A 22,693-nucleotide genomic window follows, 5' to 3' on the forward strand; every position below is an offset into this window, starting at 1 on the left:
AGGTAACAATCCAGAGTTTTCTCGTCTCTCTTCCTTAAAGAAGAATATGGAAGTACTTTCCAGCACCTTCATGACTTCTATGCATAATATGGAAAAACAAATTTTCACTATTGCAAGTGCTTTGTCTGAGCGAGAAAAAGGTAAAATGCCTAGCCAACCTGAGTTAAATCCTAGGATTTAGATTCAACAAAGACCACCAAATCAAGTCAACCAAGTTGAATCCTCTCATTCTTCTTTAGCTTCAATTAATTCTGGGTCTGCATTGAGAAGTGGGAAAGGGTATTTAATAGGTGAGTCACATATTAATGAAAAGAGCAAGATTAGTGACCACTGTGATGAGGAGAATGTTAAAGTATCTCTTAATAAAAGTTTGTTTGAGGAACCCATAGAAGTTGAGGATGAGCCAGTTGCTTTAGCATTACCTAAGTTTGGTAAACCACTATCAGAAACTATGAGAAAAGAGCAAATTTCAAATGAGAGTCCTTATGTTCTTAAGGCTCCTTATCCTAATCGTCTAGTTTATAAGAAGAAGACTGCAACTATGGAGAAATTTTTTGATGTCTTCAAAAAGATAGAAGTGAATATCCCTCTTTGGATGCCATATCCCAGATCCCCACCTATGCAAATGTGTTGAAAGATTTATGTACTCATAAAAAAATCACTAGCATTCCCAAAAAGGCCTTCTTGGCAGGTAACATTAGTTCCATAATTACTCAATCTGTAGCAGCTAAGTATAAGGATCCAGGGAACCCTACCATAGCTTGTGTCATAGGCAATACACACATTGAACATGCTTTACTTGATCTTGGTGCAAGTGTGAATCTTTTGCCTTACCATGTTTATAAGGAATTAGGACTGAGAGAATTGAAACCAACTATAACTACTCTTCAGTTGGCAGATAAGTCAATTAAGATTCCCAAAGGGATGGTTGAAGATGTTTTACTAAAAGTGGGAGAATTTATTTTTCCAGTTGATTTCATTGTGCTAGATACTAAACCTTTTTCAATCAAAGATGAAATCCCATTAATTTTAGGAAGACCATTTTTGGCTACTAGTAATGAATTAATCAATTGTCAAAATGATCTCTTACGGTTGTCTTTTGGAAATCAAACTGTGGAGTCTAATACGTTTAGGATAGGGAAATAACCACAAATAGAAGAAGAGATCAATATGCTTGAGGAGTCTTTGGATTTTCCTAATGATTTGATTACCAACTTTGAGATTGATTTTGATTTTGAATTTCAAGAATGTATGGATATGTTGGATGATGATAGTGAAACTTTCTTTTCTGAAGTCTTAAATTTTCACACACCTTTGGAGCCTATTGAACCTTTATCCATCTCCATCTCCACTCCCAAGCCCTCAATATTGAACCCCCCCCCCCCCAAGCTAGAATTGAAAGAGTTGCCTTCTAATTTGAAGTATGCTTTATTGGAACAAGATAATACTCTTCATGTTATTGTTGTCTCTGATTTAACTTCTGACAAAGCAGAAGAGTTGATCACACTGTTGAATGATAATAGAGAAGCATTGGGTTGGTATATCACAAATATCAAAGGTCTAAGCTCTTCCATTGTACAACATCATATTCATCTTATGAAGGATGCTAAACCTTCTAAAGAACCTCAACGTATGATGAGAATTTTCTCTGACATGGTGAATGTTTTTCTTGAAGTCTTTAGGGATGACTTTTCTATTCATGGTTTTTCTTATTTGGAGTGCCTTCCCCATCATACATTGCTATTGAAGATAAGACAAAAGCTTCCCATGATAAACACATCTTGATTGAAAGGTATACCTCTATTTTGCCTTGCCCTTATTCTTCTTTTCATGCATGCATTGAGGACATTGCATTACTTAAGTGTAGGGGGGTATAGGTTTCTTTAGATTTTAACTTTGACTTTTGGTTAGTATACATACTCTTTCAATTTCTATGATGTGTGAAATGAGAGTGATTTTGATTCCCATCGTGAACACATAAAAACCCTATTGAGAGGAAGGTAGCTTGTATGTATGTTGAGATGAGACTTACTTTAAAAAAATAAAAGACCCTTAACTTAAGGTGTTGGACCATATATGAGTTTTGTGGATCAATTTTGTTTATTTGCATTTGTGAGATTTAAATTTCTAGATTGAATGTTTCAGTTTACTTTTTCTATGTAATGCAATTCAAGTTTCAAGTTTCAAGTTTTAAGATTCGTTTTTCTCTGGGTCTAGCAATTGCAGATCTAGATCATTGTAGATCTAGATTTGGTTGTTAGGGTTGGTTGAGATTCGAATTGTTTGTTCAATTCGCAAGTAAGTAATCTTCTTCAATAATCTTCTCTCCTCCCTCCATTCCCGCTTCTATCTACCCCTCCATATTCTTAATTTAGGATTTACTTTCAGCATTTATTTATTGTTCTCCCTTCCCCTGGATCCTTGATCAGAGATGCCTACAGTCGTGCCTCTCTTTGGCTAAGGTTTCCCTTTTCTTTTATTACTCTGTTATTTACTTTCTGCAATTTACTTTCAGCATTTATTTATTGTTCTCCCTTCCCCTGGGTCCTTGATCAGAGATGCCTACAGTCGTGCTTCTCTTTGGTTAAGGTTTCCCTTTCCTTTTATTGCTTTAATTATTTCTTTTCTGCAATTTCTTTTTATCTAATATCTGTTCCCCCGATCGGTGGACTGTAAGCTACGGCAAAGGGTCCACGGTCAAAGTCATTATAATTATACTCCCCTTCCCTAGATCCAGAGCTGACACTCGGATTACTTACCTTTTATTTTTATTTATTTATTATTCGCATTTTTTTCTACCTTTATTAATTATGCATTGATTATATTTTCTTTAATTCTCGTTTAAATTCGATCGCATTAGATGTATGGATTAGGACCGTTCATTTAGTTTAATTAAGTATTTACAAATTTTAATCTTTGCACTCTCGCATTATCATTAATAAGTTAATTCTAAAGTGGCATATCTCCTGGAGATCGACCCGTTAGCTACACTATACCGTGCGCTTGCGGTTACTTTTAATTTCACAAATAGGACTCTTTCCACAAAACTCCAGTCTTAGCCTTCGTTTTTGAGTGGAGAATAGAGATTTGGTTGCTATTTGTAATAAAAATCAATTTAAATAAAATAAATATAAATGTAATAATTGCCCACTTATTAATAAGGCATACTAATACGATAATAATAACTTCTAATAATAAGTTAACTTTTTAGTTATAGTAAAATATATATAAATAAATATAAATATGTATATTTATTTATTTATTTAAATTGATTTTTATTACAAATAGCAACCAAATATCTATTCTCCACTCAAATAGCAACATTACTTATTTACCAGTGAACCATCCTGATGGTAGCTCAAACTTCACTTAATCTCAGGTGTCACTGCAAGGTAAAAACTTAGTTGTTGATATAGCCAGGTAAGTATTTCTAATGTTTCAAGCTTTGAGCTTCCTTCTATTTCTGTTGGTTCGATTGAGACTCCTTTGATTGATTACCCACCATCTTGGCCCAATCAAAATATTTCTGAGGAATTATATGGTTCTATGATACACTTAAAAAATTGCCTTCTGTTGAGTCAAGTGAGATTTTGGATGAAAATACTCTATCCTTTCCAAATAATCAAATGCCTTTGCCTATGCTTTCTATGGCTGAACAGAATATTCAGATTGCTCAAATTGAATATAATTCCCCATTAGAAGAGGGTCCTTCAAAGACGATCACTCAAGCACAACCAATCATTACAAGGACATCTGCTCCAAATGTTACTAATGTGGGATCAAGAGTATTTATTGAGGAGATAACTGAAAATGATTCTTCTCAACCTGTTATGCAACCCAATCATGCTAGAAAACGAGCTACATCCCCTGATCAAGTAACCATCATGTTAAAGAGACTTAGACTTGAGGAGGACAGAGACTTTCTCCCATTTCATGATTCTAGGGGACAAGGCCTAAATGCTTTAGCACGTCGAGCTAGTGGGAGATCAGCTAGGTTTTTTCGGGCTGCCATGAGGGCCAGGGGCTGCCCCCACTTTTATTGTTGCAAGGGAGAGGCAGGCTGCCCTAAATCAGCCTCCATAGGCTCCATGAAGCTCCTTTCTTGGAACTGTCAAGTGCTTGGCCGGCCCCTAACTCAGCAATACCTGCAAAAAGTTTGCAGGAAAGGGAGGCCTAGCATCACCTTTCTTATGGAAACTAAACAACAAAATGTTGCAATAAGAAGATTGTCACAAAAGCTTCATTTCAATGATTTTTTCTTTGTAAATCCAGTAGGACTTTTTGGAGGTATTGGTATACTATGAAATGGTAATATCAAGATCATTATGCTCTCTTTGTCTTCTCATATTGTTGATTTACTAATTAAAGTTACATCTTCTGATGCAGAGTTTAGAGCAACCTTAGTGTATGGACATCCCCAAGCTGAGCATAGGGCTCGGATCTGGTATGAATTAGCTCATTTGGGTTTATCTGTAAGTACCCCCTTGGGTGATTTTAATAAAATTTTGTGTAATGAGGATAAGCTTGGTGGACCCCCAAAACCTCAACTTCAAATGGATGCCTTTATGGAGGGCTATTGAGTCTTGCAATCTCTTTGAGGTGAAGTGTAGTGGGCCCAAATTCTCTTGGTCCAATAAAAGACATGGTAGAGACCTCGTCAAGGAGTGTCTGAATAGAGCTTTTGTAAATGTTGAATTCCTTGACTTATTTGGGATTGTACAAGGTCATAGATGGGCTATGGTTGGCTCTGATCACACGCCGCTCGAAATCTCTCTCCATTCAACCAATAAAAGGCCAATGAGGTTTCACTAAGAGACCAAATGGGAAGACCATCTAGACCTATCTCATCAAATCACCATTGGTTGGAATGCTCGTAGATTTGGTTCTTTTACTTACCAACTTCATCAAAAAATCAAAAATTGTACCAATTCCCTTAGATCCTGGAGTAAGGCAACTTTTCATAATGCTTCTATGGAAATTGAAAATCTAACCCAATTATTGGAAGCTTGCCAACAAAAGCCCCTGTCTGATTCCTTTGCCAAGGAATAATTGGAACTTAAGAAAGAAATTGAATAACAACTTTTGGCAGAGGAAAAGTTTTGGTGTCAAAGATCTATGGTGCTTTGGCTTTTAAAGGGGGATAGAAATACCAAGTTCTTCAATGCTTCCACCACTCAAAGAAGACAAGAAAACTCAATTACCAAAATAAAAGATAATTTTGGGAGATGGTTGACTAAGGAGTCCCAAATCCACTCTGAAATCTACTCACACTTTGCATCCACCTTCTCTTCCTCATCCCCCATCTCTCCTCAAGAGTTTCTATCTAGCACCCCACCTTGCATTACAGCTTTAGACAATTCAACTCTCTGCTCTCTTTTTTATGCTGAGGAAATCAAAAAACCCCTCTTCCAAATGAAAGGCACCAAGGCCCTTGGTTTTGATGGTCTCCCTGCTCGATTCTATCAAAAACATTGGGATAATTGGTGCTGATCTAGTCCATGGTGTGCAACACTTTTTCAATGGGTGACATATGCTTAAGAGTCTCAACAAAACAATCATATCCTCATCCCCAAAAGAGCCCATCCTCAGGATGTTTCTCATTTTCGTCTTATCAATCTATGCACCACTCCTTATAAAGTCATAGCTAAATGTTTGGCTAATCGTCTCAAACCCATTTTGGGATCCATTATTAGCCAGATGCAAATTGCTTTTGTACCGGGTAGAGCTATTTCTAATAATATTTATCTAGCCCATGAATACCTTCACTTTATGAAAAAATCTAAATCAAATTATGGGTTTATGGCTCTCAAACATGATTTGTGCAAAGGCTATGAAAAATTAGAGTGGTTATATATTGAGCATACTTTGAAGCACTTGGGATTTGCTGACCAATGGACCCAGTGGATCATGCAATGTATCACCACAGTGAATTATCAGATTAAGATCAATGGGGTCCTCTCTAGGAAGTTGGTGCCACATAGAGGTATTCGGCAAGGTTGTCCCTTGAGTCCCAATATCTTTATTCTTTGTTTAGAAACCTTCTCCCAACGCATCACATCCAATAGAGGTATTCCCAGCTTACCTGGTGTTAAAATTTCCCAAAGGGATCCTGAGATTAATCATCATCTCTTTGCTGATGATTGCATGTTATTTTCCCCAGCCACTATTTCAAATGTTGTGTAGGTTAATATTCTACTTCAAGATTTTGAGTTGGTTTTAGGATTGCATATTAATCCGGATAAGTCGGATGTCTTACTTAGTGCCAGGACCCCTATCCAGGTTAGGAGTGATATTATTTCCACTTTTGACATTAAAGAGGTTCAGTCACATGGGGTTTACCTTGGTCTTCCCTCTTCCATTGGAAGGTCTAAGGTCCAAACTTTCTCATTTGTTCTTGAGAGGCTGAATTTTAAGTTATTTGGTTGGAAGGGGAAAATGTTAACTTCGGCTGGTAAGGAAATTTTGATTAAAGCTATGGCTTTTGCACTCCCCGTTTATGCTATGTCTTGTTTCCTCATTCTAAAGGAATTATGCCAAGCCATGAACCAGAAAATTTGCCAATTTTGGTGGAAGGATGACCAAATGAAAGGTGTTTATTGGGTTAAATGTGAGACTTTGTGTAGGGGTAAGAGGGAAGGGGGATTGGGCTTCCGCGATGTCCATTGTTTTAATAAAGCTTTGCTGGCCAAGCAAAGTTGGAGACTGTTGACCAATCCTAATTCATTATACGCCCAAGTTATGTATGCAAAATACATCAAAGACACACCTTTCCTTGATTGTAGAGCTCCATCTTACAGCTCTTGGGGTTGGAAGAGTATACTTTTTGGTAGGGATATACTCAATCAGGGTTTGATTAGACAAGGGAATGGGACATCAGATAATATTTATAAGGACCCTTGGCTTCCTTCTTTACCTTTCAAAGGTATTTGTAGCCCTCCTCTTAATCACAACCCTACTTGGGTGAAGGATCTCATTAATTAGCAGGATTCACAATGGGATGTCCCTCTTCTCTCCTATTGAAGTGGAGGCCATTCGTACCATTCCCATACTTAGTAGTGATTCCCAAGATAAATGGATTTGGTATAAAACCTCTACTAGCAAATTCACTATTAAATCTGCATATTCTTAGTGCCTCGCTATGGCAGATTCACAAGGTAATATCTTGCTTCATCTTCTTCCATGTCATTGTTGTGGAACAAATTTGGCATTTTCATACTCTCCCTAAAATTAAACACTTTCTTTGGAGATAAGCTCATGAGGCTATTGCAACTTTCAAATTCTTTATTTGTTAGACATATTGCTTTAGCACCTCTATGCTTGATTTGTGGTTGTGGTAGGGAAACTATTACCCATGCTCTCTTTTTTTGTCCGCATGCAAAGATGTGTAGGGAACTTTCTCCCCTACGCATCAATAAGTCATCTTTTTGAGGGATTGACATTCATGATTGGATGGAGTTTATTCAGTCAAATTTCAAAGGATGTGGAGATATGGATAGGGTGAATCAAATTTGGAGCTCTATGGCTTGGTGTATTTGGAATACTCAGAACTCATCTATTTTTCGTGGCCTTGATATCTCAATTAGATCTACTATGTCACATTTTTCTTTCATTTGTGCTGACATTCATAGTTTCTTAATTGGGTCATCTTTGGCAGAAGATTTTGCTTCTCCTACCATTCTGAGACCATCAGAGTATATTGAATGCTGTCAAGTGTTTGTAGACGGTGCATAGGAAAACCATACCAACAAGGGAGGCAGGAACTGTCTGTTCATTTATAGCTTCTCAATGTAAGGACTCTTTGGGCTGGTCAGCTACAACGATGAAACTTCTTGCCATTCGAAATGGTTTACTTTTAGGAAGGTCTTTGTGGGTGGAGATGATCCAAGTCAACTCTGACTATATGCCAGCGATTCTCTCCTTGTAGGGCCTTCCTTCTTCTTTGGACTGGATGTGCCTTAGTTTAGCTTCAGATATTTTGAGAATTTCTTCTAGTTTTAGTTGGGTGTTTTTTAATTATATTTCTAGATCTTCTAATGTCTTTGCAAATTTTCTTGCTAAGAGAGTTCATCGTCTCTCTTTATCTAGGTCTTGGTGGACTATTCCACCAGTGTTTATGATTGATCCGTCTGTATTGTCCAAGTCTCCTGGCTTTAACTCTTTTTATAATTAAGTTTTCAGTGTGTTGACCAAAATAAAATATATGAGTTATCTAGTTTTATGAACATTTATTTATTACTTGTTCAATATAATTAGAATGATATGAAAAGAGAAATCCTCTCCAGGAGGATGACTATGTCACTGCAGGCTATACTCCTATTCATTTTCATTACTCAATATTTTTTGTTCTTGGCATAGATAGAATATCTACCGAATTCTAAATTAGGAATTACCAAATATCTTTAATGGGTTTGTCTGCAGAGTGTAAACATCTAAGAGTTTAAATGTCTAATCTCATTTACCACCTTTTGAAACCCAACTTAGCCTACTAGCATTTCCTGGAAATCCGTATTTTGAATCTCCACCACTTATATTTTTCATACATGCGTGAGATCATTCAATTTTTTCTTGAAGAAAACTGTATTCTGGGTTTTTTGATGTAAGAAACGGTCAATATTACAGGCAAAGTTTTGTCGAAATCTTTTCGCCTGTTTCGCCAAAATATCGCATTTTGCTCACGGCAGACTTTAATAGGACTGCTCCAGGCTATCTTATGTGGAGTACAAATGAGAGTCCATCGCATGGAACAATGGCAAATCCAAATTGATATAACATGAAGCAACAACAATGAAGTATCATTTACCAAAAAAAAAGAAAAAAATTGGCTAGGTGTGTCAAGGGACTGGGTTGGGTCACGCCAGAAATGAACTCTAGCCTAACTCTAGAGACTGAAATTAAAATTAGAGCCCAACCCATCTTGTCAGGGTCTTAAACTTTTTAATCCTAACCAACCCTGACAAGGTTTGACCCAACACGGCCACCCTAACAACCCTAACAATATTAGATAGGGTTGGGTTGGTGCTGATTAACCCCATTAGGGTTAGGGTTAGGGTTGGCTTGGATTTACCCTGACCTAACTCTAATTTTTAGGAAAACAAAATTTTGCGATTAGATGGAATCAAGCCCAAGACCTCTTTGGTTGAGAGGTATTGGTATTACCAACCAACCTTGCACAAATATTATATTTATGTCTTTAGTATGAATTTTAATTAAATTAAACTAACACATAGTCGAGATGGTCCTGTTAGGGCTGATTAACCCGTAAACCAAACCTACCCTTTGGGTTGAAAAAATGGGGCTAGGATCAGGCTAGGTTTAGTGTGGGTTTGGGCCGAGCCGGATCAACAAAGTTTTATTGAGGGGTTTGGCCAGCCCGGGTCAATGGGGTTTTATTGACACCCCCTACTTCTGGCTTCTTCAACTTTTACTTCGAGCTTATCAACCAGAAATTTATCCGATATCTAGAGCCAATAAATAGTAGTGAAGCCTCACAGGCTCTTCTTTCATTGAGGATCCCCCCTCATTTGTATCCACCAATGGCTGATATATATACGACTTTCTGTTCCTTCCATATAAACAACAGATTCCAAAGTGGCTATCCAAAGCCATGGTTGATCTTGATAGTGACCAAGACCTCTGGGGTCTGGGCTTATTTTCTAATTTGCAGAAATCACCATTTTGGTGTGATTCTTGAGCGTTTGAATATACCACTGAGGTTTAAAATGCTCAGCTAGCTACTTGTCCAGCCAGACTTTTCGGTTATTTCTGCTAGCAAATCCCTATTCCTTGCTATTATTCACATTGTTTAATTTGGCCAACCTGCATGTGAGAAGCTTAAAACCTTAAGATATCTGATCTGAATATACTAGTGATTTCTTAATGCCTTTACTCAAATTTTCCATATGCTCATCATGAAATGGGTGGTGAATTAGATTACTTTCAAATTTCTCTTCTTTCAGATCAAGCTTGGTGAAGTAAGACAACAACATCCAGTCTTTGAAAATGAAGTCAAAAGCAAAAAAGCCTATTTGCTAGTAAATTTGCATGCTCTTTTTTTTAAAAATAATAAAACTATTGGTAGTGGAAACTGACAGAGCTATTAGTTATTGTTAAACTCTTCGTGGATTGAGTTTAGTAAACATGTTCCTTTCTTTAATTATTAATTTAATTATTCCACATCAATATTAATGAAATACTTAATTGTCTCTCTTTATAAAACATGTTACTCTTACTGTAATGGTAAACTAATAACATAGATTAATCCTATCCATGACATGCACAAGAAATGTATGTGGCTTTACAATATAAAAAAAAAAAAAATAAGAGCCATCATATGGTTTGTCTATAATAATGGAAAAACGACCTAAATGTTTGTCGTTCTTCATGTATATATCATGGTCATCAATAAAGGTCTTGTTACCCCCACCCCCTTCTAAAGAAATAATAATAATAATATTTGTCTGTTAGTGTTAGTGTTAGTGTTGGAAACATCAAAGATGCTTAGAATCATGCATCTGATACTTTAATTAATTATTATTGTTGTTGTTGGATGTTTACATATTTTAAATAATTATTATTACTTTTGCATGTCATTGTTTATCAACTTTTGCAGGGTCAAAACGTATGCAAGAGATCGAGTTGAATTCCAATAATTTTCTTGATACCTTTTACTGCTACGTACATGAAGAAGCTCTCAAGAGGAGATTTTATTTGATGTAATCTACTATGTAATTTGTTTTTATTAATATACATTGCCATTTTTCTTTTTAGGTGGTCAATTAGAATGAGTTCCTTGTCTCAATAAATATATTTTAACTTTGTATTCTTTTGGAGCTGAGTGCTTATATATTTAAGAGTGGTGACTGGTGGGGGAAGGGGTCCCAAGGACAACTTGATTCAACACCTCTTGTGTTGATCTTTACAAGCTTAATTAAATGTATTATATAATTAATCGCCAAACAAATCCTTAGTTCTGATGATTGTATGGTTTGAGACCATTTAAGCTTAACTAAATGAATCATTAAATAATTATAAAAATATGGGAAAAGAAAAGTCATATGTTCAAATAATGGTATAATTAAAACGTATTGTAGGCCTAGTGGCAAAAAGATCTACTTTGATTAGATCCCAAGAAAGTTTAGCATGAATGGATTATTTAAATTTTTTACTTTTTACTATTCATTTCATTTGGACATTTAAAAAAGTATACAAGGATGACTTGGAAAAGAAAATTTGTCACCATATTGATTGTTAGGTGAAAAAGATGCTCATACATGTATAGATCTTGATACTTAGGATTTGTGGCATGAGGCATGCAATTATTAACACCAAAACCTACTTAGTAGTAAAGAGTTAGGGATCATAGAGCTGAGACTTTTATGGTTTATTAAAATTATATAAGATACTTTTTCATATATATCGATGTTCCACCAAGCGTCGCCTGGTCACCATCACCATCATTAGTCCCTTTGCCCCCAACCCTTATTAACTTTACCCAACATCAAGAATCATCAAGCGACCGGCGCCATTATCAGTAAGGTAACCGCAAGTCCTTATTCGTCCACGATAAAAAAAAATCCTATATATATTATAGTACTATTATAAAAGCGTGAAATCAAGGGACATGGTTACATTTTCGTTTTCCTAAATACCGTTAGATATTCAGACAATTAGCTATAATTAATGATGCCTAAAATTGTAATTTCATTGTTAGATATTGTAATAATAGTTTGCCTTTTCAAAATCGAAATCCCATTATTAATTTCAAATTTCAAATTTTGATATGGGTTAAATTGACTCATGTACTATAATCGAAATCTCATAATTAATTAGATTGATTCATGTGACTGTTTAGAGCTCTTTGTCGAACAATGTTTAATCCATGGCTGTTGTGAAGAAATAGGGCGAAGAAACCATATGAAACTCTTCATGATGCATCGAAACCTTGTGCATGCAAAAAATCTCCGCTAGGAGACTCACCCACCACAGCCAGGTGTGCGACCCGCGTCTAACACCGGATTAGTCAAGGCAAAGCCTTGAAACCGGGGTTGGCAACAAAAAAAAAAAAAGGTCTATTTCATGTCAAAGCTTTTATTTTACAATGGATTCAACTTGACAACCTTTTTTTGTCCCCACTTGTTGAAATTTTGGTAATAAGGTGATGAGTTTCCCCTAAAATAAGGTGTTTACAAATTCAAATACTTTAATCGAGGAGTCATTTTAATAATCTTTTAATAAAAAATATTATCTTGCCAAAAAAAAATTGATATTAATAACCGTCTTAATTTCTCCCCAAGAATTATTAGTATCTAGAAGAACTCTAAAACACAAATACCAATTTGAGAGAAAAGACCAAATACTTTGACTTTCATATAAATGATTGAGGAGTCAACTGTATTTAGAGATCATTCAGAAATAGTCACATTATAAAATTTAGGCATCGTTTGTTTATTGAATTGGAAGTAGAGTAGGGAAAATCAATTTTTTCATGAAATCCCAAAGCATGACTTGTTTGGTTTAATGAGAAAAGTTGGTAAAAGTTGACAGATAAGTTTCCTTAAATTCCTTTTTCAAATTTTTACATATTTAGTAATACTTTGTGGAAAACTGAGGAAAACAACAAAAATAGAATCCACATTTGAAATTTTTTTGTAAAATCATTTCCTTTCATTTCTTAATTAATCTGACACCTCACCATATATGGGTCTCACATTTAATTTTTTTCACCCCATTTTTGCAAACAAACAATACCTTATAGTATGAGAAGCAAAGACCAATAACCTTGGAAAGACCAATCAATGATAAAAAGAAATCACAAAGATATTATTGGCCTGTAAATATAAAAACAAATGGAGAAAGTTAAAGATTACAGTAAAAATAAAATAAAATAATATGTACACACTCACGAAAAGAAGTCCTAGGTTCTAGGACTAGAAGCCTAATCATAGTGTTTTCATAAAATTAATTTAATTACATTAAAAAATATATAAATGATTAATAATCAATTAGATTTTTGTTTTCTAATAAAAAAGTGTTATGGATGAGAAAAGTTAGATGTATAATAGTGGCAATCATGCATAGAGACCATTATGGAATCATAAATTATGATTTTTATTTTTTGGATTACCATAATCTATGACTTTCAGGCTTAAAAACAAATGATATGGTACCATTTCAATATTTTATAAGACCACTACTTGTTGGTATAAATATGAATGTGATATTTCTAAATAAATTAATAAACCATAAAAATCATAGTCTTTCCATCCCCACTACCACCAAAATTTCAGTTGATGGGTAGCAATTTATTTTTTATTTTTTATTTTTAATTTTTTTTAAGAAATCTGTAGTGGGAGCCACCTCAATTGTCATCATAAACCTAGATATGGAAAGGAGGCTAGTTGCCCATTTTAGACCTTCCTTTATGTGACAACATATTTAAAGAAAGAGTTTTTTTTTTACATGCGTCTCCTTTGAAATTATGAATTACATGCACCCCTTAAAAGGGATTAAATTACAAAAATAAAAATAACAAATAAGAATCATTCAATGAATGATGGACGCAAAAATTCAAATTCTTTTCTTTCAAATTGTTTGTTTACCCTTAATACGGTTACTATAACTATTTTACTGTTTAACTTAAATTATATGCACCCCCTTGAAATAGTTCTAAATTACCAAAAACACAGACCGTTTAATATTGCATGTCCATCATGGGGAGAAAATTGGAAATTTATAGTTTGGAATTTCTTTGTTTCACTAATGGCCAATATTAACAGTTTATAATTTTTATTTATTTTTTTTATATAATTTAGATCCTCTCCCATGATGGTGCAATGTTATTTGTGTTTTCGAGGAGAGTACTTTTTTTTTTGGGTAGAAATAGGTCTATATATTAAAGCGCAACCCACGCAAAGCATCAAGATTACACAAATCTAGAAACCTAGGATCCAAACTAGGCCAAAGAGTCCGGCACGCAACGGACATAGCCTCACCAGCAAGGAAGTTTGCCACGGCATTACACTCCCTTGTAACATAAAAAAAAAAGTACTCTGGAGCCGAGATGCAAGAATCACCACATCCCATACAAAGTTTTGAATGTCCACTGGAATCAGCTCCAATTTGGTCACATAGTCGATTGCTTCCGCTGATTCCATCAGGACATTGCAATATCCTTCCTCCAGAGCAAATAAAATGCCTTCCCGAATAGCCATAATTTCACCAATTAAAACCACATCAAAATGGGTTGGGATCACAAAGCCTTTAATGGGCTTCCCATCCAAGTCTCTACTAACAAGGCCCAGCCCACTACCATTTTTGTTGAGGGCGGCGTCGACGTTGGTCTTCATAAACCCGCACGGAGGGCACAACCACCGACTGAGACTGCCCGACGCTTCTTCTCTTCGCTCAAGGAACTCGTCTTCTCTCCTTCGAACGGTGCAGCTTGAGAACTCCTTCATCTCATCAATCGCCTTTTCCACAACCTTTTCCGGCGGCCACTGAACTCCCTCAAAGATCAATTTGTTCCTTGCTTTCTAGATTCTCCAGCAGATATGAGCAATTAGGGGTGAGGCTTCCTCAAAACCCTTTTTGTCCTTCGGCAGACTGCTTCTCCAATCGCTGATCACTTTATGCAACATGGGGTTGTCCGGCGGCAAGAAGGAAAGCAGAGACGCGAACCAAACCCTGCGCACAAACAGACAATCTAGCAGAATGTGATCCGTAGATTCCATTTTGCCTCATCTGCTACACCTGGGATCGAAGTGTTCAATTCTCTTTGCCAACTCCACCGCTGAAGGTAAAGCTTCTGAACACGCCCTCCATAACATATGCTTAATTTTTGGGGCTGATTGATAGTTCCAAATGTTCTTCCATACCATCTAATCCACATTAATTTTATAGGGAACTACTGATGATGATGGTTGATTGCTCTTCTCCCACTCTTTCCAATTTAGAATATGATGATATGTAGACTTTACCGAGAACAATCCACTTCTAGCAAGACCCCAAACTTTCCTGTCTTCCTTGGGAATAAGGCTTAGTCCAATCTTCAGAATCACCTCTGCATCCTCTTTTTCGAAGACATCATTGATCAGATCTCTCCTTCAAGTTCTAGTATTTCCATCAATTAACTCAGAAACCCACACAATTCCTTTCTGATCTCGGTTACAACTTCTAATTTTAAAACCTGGAACTGAGATGAGCCATAAGTCTTCCTGTTGTGGGGAGCTAGAGTCCCGAGTCCCCATCTCGGGAGAGAAAGGCACCCCCGTGGTGGGTGCATCTCATCCTTGAAGAAGGTCCCGAGGGCCTCATTCGGGAGAGATACCTCCCTCTTGGGCAGGCTCGTTTCTTTGTTGGAGAAGTGCCACACTTGGGAAAAATATATATCTATATCCAACTCTAGCATTTCTCAGAAGACTCTCTTAACTAAGTCAAGAAGAGTTAGTTACGCATAAACACTCAGCATATCTATTCCGAGAATTGGGGAGGTGAGTCAGCATAACGGCATTATCAGGTGCGACAAAGAAGGAGCCGTTATTCCACTACTCCACTCACTCCTCAACTATCGATCCGGAACTTAAGGAATCGCCGCCTCCAGGTAACCTCTATATAAACCCACCTCCTACATGGAGAAAGGAAGGAGAACTTTCATCTGAGTACTTACTCATTACGTTCTTGAGAACTCTCTCAAGAACCATTATTGTTACCTAGGCTGATTTGAGCGTCGGAGGCGGTTCCCCGGCCAAAACTAGGTCGGACCGTTCTTGCTTTCTTTGTGTGTGCAGGCATCTCAGTTATTCCAACTTGGTTGGAGAGCTCTTAAGGTGGTCATCTCAATATCCGGCTCTCGAAGAAGTTCTAGACGCAACAATTTGGCGCCGTCTGTGGGAAACGTCACAAAAAGTCATGACGAGACGTACCACACCTCAGGTGGCAAGTTCTCAAATTCTCACTCGAGCGAGAGAAAGGGAGACAGAAAACGGACGTGTTGAAGAACAAACTCTCCCTTCTCTAGATCGACAAATTCCTATTCCAGAGGAAGGTCAAGAAGGAGTTCCGGAGAATCCCCCGTTAACTATTCCAACTCCATTTGGAGAAGGCGGTTCGAGTCAACCTCCTATTCCAGCGACAGTGGCCGATTTGCAGAATATGCAAAGAGAAGTCCAACAACAAATGTTGGAACTCCAAGGAGTTGTTCGAGGCTTAGTCCATCAAATCGGGGTACCATCCGGACCCCCCAGAAATTCCCAAGAGAGACGAAGGCGTGAAGCCGTCCGTCAGACTCGGGATAGGCAACGTCCGGTGAATGAAGAAAGGAGAAATCCCAGAATACCAAGAAGGCCAGCCGAACGAGTTGGAGAAAGATCTCAAGGAGTGCATATTGAAGAGCCACGTCCCCGAGAGGATCGGTCGAGGGGAAGTGTGTTCCACCGTTTGGCTGGGCTTGGACAAACTCAAGATTTACCTAGAAAAGGGCGCAGAAATGAAGGAGTTCGGGAGCAAGAAGGAGAAAGCCACGGAAGAGGCCATTCTAGATCTAATAACCCGAGAGGGTCGGTTAGTCAATATGGATCTTCTCATGGACTAACTTCCCAATATTCTGATCTCGGAAGTGTTCGGTCTCCGCAAGAGCGTCAAGAGGCGCATGGTCTCGGGAGAAGATTAGATGCCATGGAGAGACGGCTTGATGATCGGGACCTCGATGACGACTATGATGTGGTTGATAGAGAACCCTTCTCAGAAGAAGTCATGAGAGCACCTCTTCCACCGAACTTTATCATGCCGACATTCACTCCCTATGAAGGTAAGTCCAATCCTCAAGAACATATTAGTTATTTTAAATCGGTCATGGCAGTTATTGGCCGAGAAGATGAGCTATTATGCCGAACTTTCCCGGCATCTCTCAAAGGCCCGGCGATAAAATGGTTTTCTAGCCTACCGCCAAGATCCATCCAAAACTTTCGAGAACTCGGGAGAAAATTTATTGCCCGATTCCGAAGTTGCATCGGGAGTAAGAAGACAGCGAGATAGCCTTTTTGCCATCAGGCAGAAAGCAAATGAGTCCGTTCGGGACTTTCTTCTCAGATTCGATAAAGTGGCTATTGAAGTTGAAGAATTGGATGACACAGTGGCGTACAATGCGCTATGGAGTGGAATAACCCAAAGACGTTTGCTCGAGGTATTACTCCAAGACAAGCCGAGGACTTATGGAGCACTTCTCAAGAAATGCCAAAAACAAGCAACGGTTGCAGAAGTTATCGAAGCCCGGGAAGAGTCTACGAGAGGCGTAAAGGAAAAGAAGAATTATGGAGAAAGAGGTCAAAATTCAAATGCTCGGGCAAGAGATGACAAAAAGGGAGTTTGGAAGGAAAGACTCGCTAATGGAGACTTTACACCTCTTAATACTAAGAGGTCAGAAATTCTATTACAGATCAGAAATAACGACAACTTGAAGTGGCCGGGTAAGATAAGAGCCCGACCCGAAGATAGGAATATGACAAAGTATTGCCGTTTCCACAAAGACTACGGTCACCATACGGATGAGTGCAGAAATCTAAAGATCGAGATCGAGAAGCTCATCCAGGCAGGGCAACTTGAAAAATATCTTCAGAAGAAGCGACAAGATCGAGAGAAGTCCCCACCTAGATCAACTAAAAGACTTAGATCCAAAAGTCCCGAGAGGGCAGATAAGAATCCCGAGAAGAAACCCGACACTCGGGAGTTTTCCCCCATTTACATCGTTTTGGGAAATCCGACGGAAGAATCCATTAAGAAGGCAAAGCAAAAGGCACGGTTCGTTGGATCGATGCAATTGCCAAGAAAACGAAGAAATGACTTATGCCCAGATTCAATAACCTTCACCGACGAAGATCTCAAGGGCATCACTTCTCCTCACGACGATGCTATAGTTATCAAAGTGAAATTGGCAAACCGAGAAGTTCACCGAGTTCTTGTGGACACGGGATCTTGAGCCGACTTACTATCTTATGAAGCATTTAAGAAATTGAAGTTTGAGGACGAGATGATGACTCCATGCGGGACTCACTTATATGGGTTCGCCGGGTCGTCCGCCATATCCGAAGGGACTATCCAATTGGATCTAAGGATCGGGACCTCCCCTCGAGATGCAGTCGTCCAAGCAACATTCATGGTGGTTCGGGACCTTTCAGCTTACAACGTTCTACTTGGGAGGCCAACTCTTAACGCCTTAGGGGCGGTGGTTTCTCCAACACATATGAAGTTGAAGTTTCCAACCACAGCGGGAGTCAGGGAGTGCTCTTCTGATCAGCGACTCTCCAGACAATGTTATGTGAATTATCTTAAGAAAGTCAAAAAAGCCGAGAGATCGGGCAATACAATGAGTATTGAAATTCGGGATGACCGAGATGAAGAAGCTATGCAGAGAGCCGAACTAGTTGAAAAGCTTGAGCGAATTCAACTTCATCCGGATCTTCCCGAGAGAGGGACTATGATCGGGTCCGAACAACCTACGAAATTCAAGGAAGAACTCACTGAGTTTCTCCAAAACAACCTGGATGTATTCGCGTGGTCGGCCGAAGACATGCCCGGAATAGATCGAAGAGTTGCAGAACATAGCTTATGGATCATGAACGATGCAATTCCAATGATCCAAAAAAGAAGGAATTTTTCACTCGAGAAACATACTGCCATCAGAACCGAAGTGGAGAAGCTAGAGCAATCAGGTTTTATAAAACCCATAGAATGCCCAACTTGGTTGGCGAATGTAGTCATGGTGAAGAAAGCCAACAGCAAATGGAGAATGTGTACATATTACACGGACTTGAATAAAGCATGCCCAAAGGATTGCTATCCACTTCCTCGGATCGACCTTTTGATCGACGCTACAGCAGGACATGAAGTATTGAGCTTCATGGACGCTTATTCGGGATATAATCAAATTATGATGAATCCCAAGGACGAGAAGGATACGGCCTTCATGACGGATCGAGAAAGTTACTTTTATAAAGTAATGCCATTCGGGTTGAAGAACGCTGGGGCCACTTATCAGAGAATGGTAAACAAAGTCTTCAAAGACCAAATAGGAAGAAATATGGAAGTATATGTGGATGACATGCTCATAAAGAGTATCGTCCGAAGAAGTCATCTGGAAGATCTTGAAGAAGTTTTTGATACTTTGAGAACATACCAGATGAGGCTAAATCCGGAGAAATGTGCTTTCGGAGTTTCTTCCGAAAAATTCCTTGGGTTTATGGTATCCCAAAGAGGAATTGAGGCAAACCCGGAGAAAATCAAAGCCTTGCTCGAGATGGAGTCGCCAAGGACGGTTAGAGACATCCAATGCCTAACCGGAAGAGTAGCAGCCTTAAACAGATTTATCTCACGATCGGGTGAGAAATGCTTGCCTTTCTTCAAAGCTCTTAAAGAGCTCGGGAAGGCAAAGGATACCTTATGAACCGATGAATGTCAGCAAGCGTTCGAGAAATTGAAGGAGAAGCTCGGGACTCCACCTCTCTTAGCCCGACCTTCAACGGGAGAACAATTATTCACATACTTAGCCATTTCTCCAGCGGCAGTAAGTGCGGTCTTAGTAAAAGAAGAAGGTACTTCACAAAACCCTATCTATTTCATAAGTCATGTTTTAATAGATGCCGAGACACGATATCCGGATGTGGATAAACAAGCCTTAGCACTTGTAATCGCATCTCGGAAACTCAGACCATACTTCCAAGCTCATCCAATTGTAGTCTTGACCAACTTCCCGTTGAAGAAGATACTACAGAAACCAGACTTAGCCGGAAGAATGGTCACATGGGCTATTGAGTTGAGCGAGTATCAAATTGAGTATAGAACTCGTCCAGCCATAAAGGGACAAATTCTGGCCGACTTCATTCTTGAGAATAGCATGCCTAGTTCGGGAGTAAAAAATTCACCCGGTCCGGAGTTATGGACTTTGCATGTTGACGGCTCGAGCAACTCTTCGGGGAGTGGAGCAGGGCTAATGCTAATCAGCCCGGATGGATTCACTATTCATTATGCTTTAAGATTCAACTTTAAAGCCTCCAATAATGAGGCCGAGTATGAAGCCTTACTGGCAGGATTAAGACTTGCCCGAGCCTTAAGAGTCCGAGAGTTGGAAGTCCGAAGCAACTTGCAGTTGATCGTGAATCAAGTTCGTGGCGTGTACGAGGCAAAGGAAACAAGAATGGCAAATTACTTAGCCAAAATTGATGATTGTCGCCATTATTTCGATAATCTTGAGATAAAGCAAATTCCGAGAAAGGAAAATGAAGTAGCAGATGAGTTATCCAAGTTGGCTTTATCCAAATATTCAACCTTAGGCTCAGCCGTTTATATTGAACAGTTAGAAATTCCTAGCATTCGGGAGGCCGAGGCGATGGATATTGAAGAAGAGCTTAGTTGGATGAGCCCAATTATAGCATATTTGAAGAATGATATCCTTCCGGAAGACGTCAAGGAGGCTAAGGCAGTTGAAAATCAAGCAGCGAAGTTCACCATTATTGAAGAACAACTTTATAAAAGATCAGTCACACAGCCTCTTCTAAAGTGTGTTGGCCCTTCTCAAGCTCAATATGCCTTAGCCGAAGTACACAAAGGAATATGCGGAGCGCATATGGGAGGCCGAGCTTTGGCCCATAAAATAATACGCCAAGGCCTTTATTGGCCGACTATTCAGAAAGATGCCGTAGAATATGTCAGAAAATGCAAGCAATGTCAACTTCATGCATCTGTTCCGAAGACTCTGGCTGTCCCTCTTACATCTGTCTCCAGTCCGATTCCCTTCGCCATGTGGGGAATGGATCTGGTGGGAAAGCTCCCTAAGGCCGCCAACAATAGAGAATATTTGGTCGTGGCAATCGACTATTTCACTAAGTGGGTGGAAGCCGAACCTCTCTCATCCATTACTGAGAAACAAATGGAGAAGTTCTTTCAAGAAAGAATCATTTACAGATTTGGAATCCCAAAGATCCTTGTGACCGACAATGGAAAGCAGTTTATCGGAGCTGGCTTCAAGAATTTTTGTGAAAGATATCACATCGAGCATAGAACATCATCCGTGGCGTATCCGCAGAGCAATGGGCAAGTTGAAATAACCAATCGGACGCTGTTGGATGGAATAAAAAAGCGCTTGGAGACAAGTCGAACCAAATGGGTGGAAGAATTACCAAGCGTCCTTTGGTCATATCGCACCACGGCTAGAACTCCTACGGGTGAAACACCTTTTCGGCTAGCCTACGGCACAGAAGCACTTGTCCCGGTGGAGGTATTGGCAGAATCAAAGAGATATACTGACTTCAATGAAGAAGCAAACGAAGAAGGCTTGAAGAGTAATCTTGATCTAATAGACGAAGTACGGAGCATGTCAGAATACCGGAATCAAAGATATCAAAACCGAGCAGCTGGATACTTCAATGCTCGGGTAAAAAATAGAAAACATCGTACGGGTGACTTAGTGCTCCGCAAAGTTGCGGCTTCAGACCCAAGAAACCAAGGCAAGCTCTCACCCACATGGGAAGGGCCTTATCTCGTCGAACAAGAGACGAAACTAGGAACCTACAAGCTAAAAAGCTTGGCCACGAGCGAGACAATTGATCGAACTTGGAATTCCATGAACCTTCGGAAATTCTATCAATAGAATTAATCCAAATATGTAACATTTGCAGGTAAAGTCGAAAGACCATTTGATTTTCAATAAATCCACGTCTTCATTGTCGACATCTATCTCTTCGAATTATTCAATGGCGTTACACTCGGGACCTCGCTCGGGTAGCCACACGGGAGTTTTCCCCACCTCTCATGAAAATCCAAGTGAGACTCTCATGAGATGGAATTATTCAATGGCGTTACACTCGGAACCTCGCTCGGGTAGCCACGGCCCACGGGGCCTGGATGGTAGGGGGGTTTCCCCACCTCTCATGAAAGTCCAAGTGAGACTCTCATGAGATGGAATTATCCAATGGCGTTACACTTGGGACCTCGTTCGGGTAGCCACTCGGGAGTTTTCCCCACCTCTCATGAAAGTCTAAGTGAGACTCTCATGAGATGGAATTATCCAATGGCGTTACACTCGGGACCTCGCTCGGGTAGCCACACGGGAGTTTTCCCCACCTCTCATGAAAGTCCAAGTGAGACTCTCATGAGATGGAATTATTCAATGGCGTTACACTCGGGACCTCACTCGGGTAGCCACACGGGAGTTTTCCCCACCTCTCATGAAAGTCCAAGTGAGACTCTAATGAGATGGAATTATTCAATGGCGTTACACTCGGAACCTTGCTTGGGTAGCCACACGGGAGTTTTCCCCACCTCTCATGAAAGTCCAAGTGAGACTCTCATGAGATGGAATTATCCAATGGCGTTACACTCGGGACCTCGTTCGGGTAGCCACTCGGGAGTTTTCCCCACCTCTCATGAAAGTCCAAGTGAGACTCTCATGAGATGGAATTATCCAATGGCGTTACACTCGGGACCTCGTTCGGGTAGCCACTCGGGAGTTTTCCCCACCTCTCATGAAAGTCCAAGTGAGACTCTCATGAGATGGAATTATTCAATGGCGTTACACTCGGGACCTCGCTCGGGTAGCCACACGGGAGTTTTCCCCACCTCTCATGAAAGTCCATGTGAGACTCTCATGAGATGGAATTATTCAATGGCGTTACACTCGGGACCTCGCTCGGGTAGCCACACGGGA

Source organism: Hakea prostrata, chromosome 7 (assembly GCF_041222555.1).
Source record: "Hakea prostrata isolate BN-2017 chromosome 7, UWA_Hpros_2, whole genome shotgun sequence".
Taxonomy (NCBI): Eukaryota; Viridiplantae; Streptophyta; class Magnoliopsida; order Proteales; family Proteaceae; genus Hakea; species Hakea prostrata.